The following is a 9,542-nucleotide window of genomic DNA, read 5'->3' as shown; positions in this document are numbered from 1 at the left end:
TTCTGCTACCTGCAATTTATTTCAAAGGAGTCAGCACAATGCAATTCAATGATTTTCATTATTGGTATCTACATTGTATGCACATCTCATCTCATATTCTCTCTGACATTCAGTAAGAATAATAAAAGAACACCTCTTCTACTTTCATGACCAAACAGAAACATGCGTAAGCGACATAGGCCTGTCTCTGTGTATATCGGCCATTTTAGAGTGGTAGATTTGATGCAGGACGAAAGTCAAGCATGCAGTTATGAACTTTTTACACAACTGAAAGAAAGCATGGAATTTACCGATTTGTTTTAATCAATATAAATAGTACTGCAATCCCTTTGCTGAGATTACAAAGTAAATGGCAGTCTTCTACCTTTGTAATCAGCCATTCCTCGTGTAAGACCTCTTTCCATTTCGAGGTGCATACTACCTTAAGACCACCAAAGGCCATCAATTAACCAATGGCAGCCTCAGTAAGTATTTCGCCTATTGTTTTTCCACCCGAGCATCTCAAAGCCATCCATACGAAAGTGCCAAAAATGGTGAATGCAACTGAGATGGCCAAAAGGTACACGGAAATGGATAATGCTGCCAACATCCAGCGCCAAATAAGAGTGAGTTCCATCAAGGTGGAAATATTTTGAGTATGGCATTCTGAAATTATATTTGTAATAATATTATGCCTACCTTTAACACTCATCCCCACTGACAAGCACTTATTGTATCTACAATATCGGCATGTGTTACGAGTACTTGATTTGATGGTACAATCTCTGTCTTTTTGGCACACATAGCGATTACCACCTCCTGCCTTAATTGTTCTCCTAGAGAAATCCTTATCGGAAAAAATATCGTAGTCTTTGATTAGTGGCATACTTTTGCAATGAGGGTTTTCAAGGTAATGTACAGAAACAGTGCATTAATGTATCTGGCATACCTTCAATGACGGACTGATCAGGCGGCCTGGCAGCCGGAGGATAATTTTTTGCGGACATCAAAAAATGGCTGACCCCTCCCCCATTCCAACTTTTGAAAACAGGGTGACTCCCCCATTCCGGAGTTCCTTCGTTCTGTTTTGGTGAAAGTGTTGACATGTCATTTGCAGTATTAGGATTTCAAATATTCAATTTTATAGTGTGTATACAGTATTTTGAATGAACTGTGAATGTCTTTCACAGTTTCTGTGCATATCCAGATGTCCAGAACTGTTGTAGATTAATTGATGTCAATCACTTATATCAAAAGAGAGAACAGTAGTAAATCAATAACTTCAGTGGGTATTTAGTCTGTTGTTAGCCATCCAATTATATTTCATGAGAAGCCATAGAGAGATATTTTTATAAGTTGTAGCCAAATCTGATATTCAAAGTGTCTTAGAGGACTTTTCTTTTATCGTTGAAACCATAAAAGCACAGCTAATAACGACAAAAACTGCCTTTTGTTAACTATCATTTAACTCATAAAAAAAGAACACCTCTCATTTGAAAACCGGTGACAGGAAGGAAAATAGCGGCATCAATGAGAATGAGAAATATTTTGCCATTTTTCAATATAAAAAATATGTCACTGTATCAATGTATTGTGAAATATTAGTGCATGTTGCTTTCTCATAGTGATTCTCATATATAAAACAGAAAAACATCAGGATTGTGTCAGGCTTTATATATATATGAACTGCAGATTTCATTATGATTTATACACTTTGCAAAACACACTTTCAACTTGTTAACATCCGAACTGTTACTAAATTATGCAATCCGTGGCTTGATTGATGCTTTGCAAAACAGACTTTCAACTCTCAAACATCCAGATATCTCTGATATATATCTCTGATATAAAGTTACGCGCCCGAAGGTCGCGCTGAAACAATGCAACTGAATGATGCAAATTACGGCTGGTGTACGATGCATTTTCTGCAAGTATGATCCCATGTCGTAATTCGAAAATACACTGACCCCCCCCCCCCCTCTCATTGAGCATTTAAAAACATGGCACACAACCATCACCAAAGCCCACATCAGTGTGTCCCCTATGGATCCACCCCTCCAGGCTGAAGAAACTGACCAGTCCCTAAGCCGAACGTGGCATAGTTACTGTACCTTGGTGCACAGCAGACAACCAGGAAAACAATCTGAGGATTGTTAATTGTGTATACTTGTTGAATGTGTGAATTACTCTGGGCAGTTTGTCTTATACATGGATCACAAAGAAAACGGAAGTTGCATGATAATTATGTGATAAAAACCTGAGCTCTACCAGGTTACTGACATGGTTTTGGGTACAACTGTAATCAATGGCGACATAACGAAACTTTTAGGAAGTTATTCATTATATTACTTGTAAAAACTTTATTTTGGAATTGAGGAACTTAATTGCAAATTTTAGAGCCATACTATGAATGTTAGCTGAGAAGATTTTGCCAAAAATGCCAATATTTTCGAAGATATCATCAATGTTACTATGTGGTAATTCCTTTTGGTGCAAACGACGGCATAAGAAAAACACTTACCTTGTATCCTTCACATGTTATCGCACCAAAATGATACCCGGACGATTCCACTCCGCACACTTGACAAGGTATTCCAGCATACACAGAGAGGGACGGCTCATTTTCAGTACTCAGAGTTCGAGACTTTGGCACGGTGTTGTGCCCTTGAGTAACGCATTCTTGCTCCATTGGGCAGTGGGTTATGGGAACCTGATCCTGTAACTGGGCATTGCCTGTTGGAGGATGGATTATCACAAAATTTAAAAAAATGAAAAAAATGAAATTTAGGCAGAGATTCCCCCATAGAATATTACTACATAAAACATGAAAGCAAGTTCGAATAGCAATTTCAATGTCGAAGCGTAGACTTATCGATTGACAAAACATTTTTCATTATTAAACCAGGTTTTATGCGTTATTAAAATAATAAGACACAAGTTGCAGTTGAATCTGTAACAATCACAGGGAGGAAACTAGCTGTACAGTTCACTCCAGCACATCAAATAGATGAAGCTAATGGCCTGACGTGAATGTAAGGCTGAAATTATAGAGTTTGTATTATTTAATACGGTTATTCATGAAATTGTTTAGTACTACATTTGAATTCGAATTTCGATGAAATGTCTTTAAAGATGGAAGATATAAATTAATGTTATATCATAGACAGTCTGCAGCTCGACACTGTCCGTGGTCAAATTCATAACGGGTAGTCGGTTTACAAATAATCTAACGCGTAGTCTTATAGGTGAATGAAGAAATACTAATAAAGTTTTCGTTTTGACTTTAACCAGAATCGAAATAATAAATGGACTTCCTATCCTAATTTTGTTTAAATATTTTAACCAATGATCACACACGTATTTTAAGGTCTGGTAAAATGTATCATTTTCAATGAGATACTACAACAGTATCAAAGTTAACTAATTCACATCTAGTCGCCACAGCGTACATAGTTCCGACCAAGTCGTATGAAAAGCTGTGACAAAGATAGCAAACTAAAGTCTCGAGTGGTCTAATGTGATTTTGGTAGCACAATGCTACTCGGGGAAAGTTACAAGGTCAAGATTATCGAAAAGTTTGAAAGGTAAATTCGGAAATTCAAACATGAAGTACAATAAAATTCATATTTTCATGAGATGACTTCCTCCATATTATCAAAAAATCTGTTTAGTACAATCAGTAATCGTATTTGTACATCGCCAGACCAGACTTTCACTTCCGCATACCATATTTCGAAGATCAATCAACGTATGGCCGTCGTTTTATGTCAGTTGACTGCAGAAAATATCCATGTTCAATAAGCAATCTACAAACAAATATTTTTTATCATAACCATCTCTAAGTTATCTTGAAGATCAATCTCTGTTGCAAGATAGGAAGGCCTTTGCCATCAGACATCTTTTGGTTTTGACTCACAAAAGTAATTTGGTGACTCTACCGGACTACGCGAAATGTGTCAATCTTGGACCAATCCTGGCGGGTGTAGCATCCAGCAGGGTACGCTTACCCATTCCGGACACCTTTTGTCACCACTAAACAGTTATTCAAGATTACCCTTTTGTTATTTTCATTTTCTTTCTGTTCCTTTGACCTGGTAAATTATTTATTTATCTTGAATGATACTAATTATTGTACCTGGTTTGATATCCGATTCTCTTTATTGTATCCCTACAATTGACGGCCACGCCGGGGACGGCCTACGAAATATGGTCGCGTTTGTAATTTCTGGTGGTGAAATGACAAACATATGTTTACCCATTAGCCACATATTTTATGAGTAAATTAAACTGAAGTCTGATATGTACACCTTATTTTATCAGCAGTATCCATATGTGATAAAGTTGGACGTTTGAAAACATTTTCTAAATAAATCTTTGAAGAGAAAATGTGCCTCATAAACGAACGAGCCACCATGCCGAGGAGACTTTACTGATGTCAAAACTCGTCAAAAGTGTAACAGGTAGATTTTGTGTTGACGCAAAGTTTTGTTTCTATAGATCCCAATAACCCTGGAGTGTTCTGTCTTTTGTGAGTAGCTTAATCATGACACTTCTTGATTGCCACTTAAAATACTTATATTACAGTCAATCAATATGATAAAAGATAATTGAAAAGGCAACATTGGAGCATGAAGAATGCGAATCAAACATGTAAATCTGGTCAAGCTTCAATTTTATATTTCGCAATTCAATATGAAGGGTTTGAAAAAGATGATCGCTAATATAATTTTACAGTTTCTGTCATATTTATAAAATTTGGTATTCTTGTGAATATATTGATTTAGTGTTGTTGTAAATGCATCTCTTGACGTGCGTGTTTTTGTAGTATGTGCCAGTTTTGCATCTGCATCCTAAACGGCGAACTGACCTTGACCTTCGGAGATAAACTTAGTTCAAATCTAGTAGTATGGCAATGATCTACAATTATCGATAGTTAATATAGTCACAGAGTGAGGAACATGACTTTTCCGAGAATAGCATGTGGAAGTTCACAGTCGTGTAATAGGCCCAATTCCAGGAATAAAGGTGCAGTAGTTTCTCTAGACTGAAAGATCCGTCGCTCGAGGGCGCTCTCTACGCTCGGGGGTCGGGGGAGCGTAGGGAGCGCCCTCGAGCGACGGATCTTTCAGTCTGTAGTTTCTCATTATCAAGGGAACCACAGTCCCCTGTGATCTATTCCGCTCTTGGACTATGCGCCCCATAGACGTACGTAGCATATATACACACGTCTATCAGTCTATGGGGCGCATAGTCCAAGAGCGGAATAGATCACAGAGGACTGTGAGGGAACGTTCTGATTCGCGCCAGCAGTTTCTGAGATAAACTGGGTTTAACGGACTTTCAAACTTTCAACTTTCATTATACTTTTTTGGTCTACCACTTCTGGGTGCTCATTTTGAAGCTCATAGAGTATCTGAAGTTTTCACTGGCTTAATTTTTGTGAAAATAGACTATTTAAGTTTTACCAATAATTAACACAGTTAACACAGCTATCGCGGCCATTTTCAGTGAATTTTAAGAGTCGGTGAATGTTTGGTAATTTGTTTCTCTTGTATAAAATTTGGCATGTTGACCGCTGATTTTTATTCGACGAAAAGGAGTGACTGAAAGTGTATTTTAGAAAAGTTTGCCTGGAGGTTTATAATCTTTCAATTTCGAGGCGTGTACTACCTTATAAACGATGAGAGTGTGCTACCCAAAACTTTCAGAGCTGGATTGAATGAAGGTAAGCCTTACAAAGGAAAGCTAGAATATACGGTAGTACTTTGTCTATGATTCGCATTTCATACTTAATCCACTTATATGTGTAACAGATGATTTTCCCTCATAAAATATTTGTGAAAAATTACCCCTACAAATAATACTTTCGTTAAAGGATTGGTTTTTACATATATATTACGTTGCAAGATTACAAAATTGCAAAATTACAGAGTACATCGTTTGTTCTTCGGAGATAAAATGCTTAGTTATTTGCTTCAAGAAAATGTATGGAGCATGTTTGAATCGTCGGCAAACAGTCGAAAAGCACAATAACAAGAGGATTAAGGGAAATTGTTGATATGAATGATGTTAAAAGAGTTCAAGTACTGTCGACCCTTGAGGTACCCCATATGTAACACGTTAGTGCTCGGACGTAGTTTTCGTCAGCATAAACATATTGTGAGCTATGATTGAAATATTCTGTGAGTCAAAGCAGAGGGTTTCCTCATATGCAATGATAGTGCTGCAGTTTTGAAAGTAATATACTGTGATCATTTCTATCAAACGCCTTGGTGAAGTCAGTAAGATTCCTATTGTTGAATTTCCTTGGTCTATCTTGCAATTATTCATTAAATTACCAAGGGATAATCTTGCGCGGCACTTTTCTTAAAGACCATACCAGTGTTTATAGAGTTTATGCACGTTTGTCGTAAAAGTTACTCAGTCGACTGTAAACAGACTTCGAAAAGTCTACTTAAAACGGGCAATACCGATAAATATGGCGACAGTTCCAAGAGGTGTCTTCATCGTCGTAAACCACGTGCCTCTTTACGGCAACAGCTTAGTGCTACCCGCTTGATTTTTGCGTAGGTCAGCGGAGCGGAAATTATTGCTCTGGCTCGCGAGAATGGGTGTCTTTTGAACTTTTTTATGAAAATTGCAAATACCCTGGCTATTTTAACTCACCCAGAAACTGAAAATACTAGAAGGAAATATGAAAAGTCCCTCAATGTTTATGTGTATACAGGAAATTCTGCCCAGTTTAACTGAAACAACACACTCTTCAAAAAAAACAAAAAACTACAATGTCTTCACAGGAATAAGTGTCCTAGATTTGGAAAGAAAGGACGTAAAAGACCTGATACTAGGATGATTCAATCCTTAAACAAGAACCACACATGTTCCACCGATGCAATATTTGTGATACGTGCTGTTTGATGTTTCTCTAGGATATTTACACCCAATTGCCGAAGCGTTCAAAATATACGCCCCGGAGGCTTTGGGCCTCTCTTACTTATGATCTTGATGGCTAAAATGCTTGATTACATATAACCACAACCTCGATATGATGCTAAAATTGGCTTTTTGTCACCTTGGTTGTTGGTACACCACAAAGATTAGATCAAAGATTACAAGAATAAAGGATGACATATACACACGTATGAATTACTGCGGAAATGAAGATTTCATCATTGTAAATTGTTCCCCAAGAAAATCTATCAAAGCCATATGAACTATTTTTGCTATAAGATGTTCCTTAAAAATCATCAGAGCTTTAATATGACCGATCTAAAATGAATCGGCCCCTTTGAAATGAGCCAACAATAATGAATGAAAATTTGTTGATGACAAAGAGATATTAAATGAAAATATCGAGCTATGACAGATCTGTCACTTTGTAACAGACGGTAAATATGGTCCAAGAGAAAAGAAAACGAAACTTCAATATACCTTTTCGGGCCATTCCGACGCTAATACATTTCTGAAATCGACAATACTGACAATGACTACGTGTTTGTTGGTTGATGACACACGTTTTGTTTGTTTCTATGACACGTATACTCCAAACAGAGTCCATTTTGGTCCGGCCTAGTACCTCGGATGAAAAATTTCTGAAAATGAGAATGTATTTTTGCACGCTCTTAATTGCACAGTATCAAGAGTAGAAAATACTTCAAGTGCAGAATGTTTTATGACTTCCACTAGTAAAATTGTTTCTTCAGTTAGATCATGGCATTCGTTTTGAGAGTGAGTTCTTGTACCCACTTTGTTTGGTTCGACACCGGAGGCGCTCTCCAGAAAAGATGCCTCAATGATAAAATAGGTAAATTTTCGATCGGGTTCGAACCCACAACGTTGGTCACCCAGTCACCTAGCGAAGGCGCCATAGTCAACACGTGCACCTCCTGCCCAAATCCCCACTCTTAATAAGGATTGGTTCGATAACCGAGTTAAGTTGTTACACTTTTTCTGACTGCGACCCCTCCACACACGCTGTAGAGTTCACGAGACACTTGCTCTCACATACTCGCTATCACACATCGCACGTAAACTTCAGAGCAATAAATACATAGCATTACTGGGCGAAACAGCCTCGAGGACAATTCTGTCCACCAGCAGAGCTATCAAAAGTTCATTAAAATACAAATGAGCAGTATTTGTGTTAACACGATCTGACTTGACCTACGTTGACGAGTACGCATTGAAAATACTATGATTTAAAAAAGTTGTTTAGCATTTTTACATCGTCTGATAAGTACTTTGCATTTTTAACAAACTTCCTATCAGCGGTATCTCTTGATAGACTTTAGCAAAGTTGGTGAAATGATGAAATATGCTATGTAAAGATACTATGATATAACATTAATGAAAGTCTGAGCATTTTACATCAGCTGATTACTAATTTCCATATTTAATGAACTTTACCAATTACGAAAATCAGAAAATGAGACTTGAAGAACATAACCAAAGTTTATGAAATTTGCTATTTATGTTGATGAAACGATGATTTAACAGTTGTGAAAGACATTGAGAATTTTACCCTCAGCTAATTGCCAATTTGCATATTTCATGACCTTTCAGTCAGTGAAATCTAAGTTGAAGGACGTTGCACAGTAAGTGAGGCTACCCACAATTCTCCATGATCTGTACACACGGAGATCACTCACTGAACTGAAGCAAATTCTTCTGTACACAGAACAACTCGGACCATATTTCAAAATTCTGGCAACATACTTCTGATCATCATAATTTTCTGATTTCTCACTGTGAATAATGAGAAGATCAACCCCTTTTCCGCGGAGGAGATAGCAATTTTGTAATTTTGTCGACATAGATTTTTGACAGCCATACACAATATTTTCAAGGAAACTAAGGGAATAAGTTGCATCTGTGTTGGCAAAAGAGAGGGTATTGATTTTTTTAAATGTTCGTAACAAAGGAAATTTGCATGTCTGACAGGTGGTATGATGAGACCATCTTAGTTGCTGATAACTTTATCTTGATAAGTGTGCAATTTTTAGCACCGCCAAACATCGACTCCTCATTCAATTTACTCTTGAATTTTAAACATAATCAATACTTTTGGAACATAGTCTCAACAAATAATCCTGAACTTAAATTGCAAGTTAAAAATTGTAAGAAACTGATAAAATTGAAGAAGCCTTTAGCAAAAAATGTCTGAGTGAACAAATCAAGGGGAATTGTATGGGTAGCCTCACTTACTGTGCGTTGCCAACTTGAGGAAACTTACTACCTATATGGAAGACACAATACTATTGTTACCGAGAAAGACATTTTGCACCTTCAGCTAATTTTTTAACTTGCATGTTTAATGATCTTTATAATTTTGCATTTGTTTGTAAAGCGAAGATGCAATGATATGACAGCAGTGAAAGAAAACTAGCATTTTCATTTCAGCTAATTGCTAATTTGCATACTAAAAATTTAGTTGAATTATAAATGATGAATATTGCTCGTGATGTTGACTATAACGATGTTAATGATGTTACAAACTCAAAGAGAAAACTATCACGTTACAGACAATTTCAACATATGCTGAAACACAGGGAGCATTTTCAGCT

The sequence above is a fragment of the Ptychodera flava genome, chromosome 14 (assembly GCF_041260155.1).
Source record: "Ptychodera flava strain L36383 chromosome 14, AS_Pfla_20210202, whole genome shotgun sequence".
Taxonomy (NCBI): Eukaryota; Metazoa; Hemichordata; class Enteropneusta; family Ptychoderidae; genus Ptychodera; species Ptychodera flava.
This window is presented reverse-complemented; position numbering follows the sequence as displayed.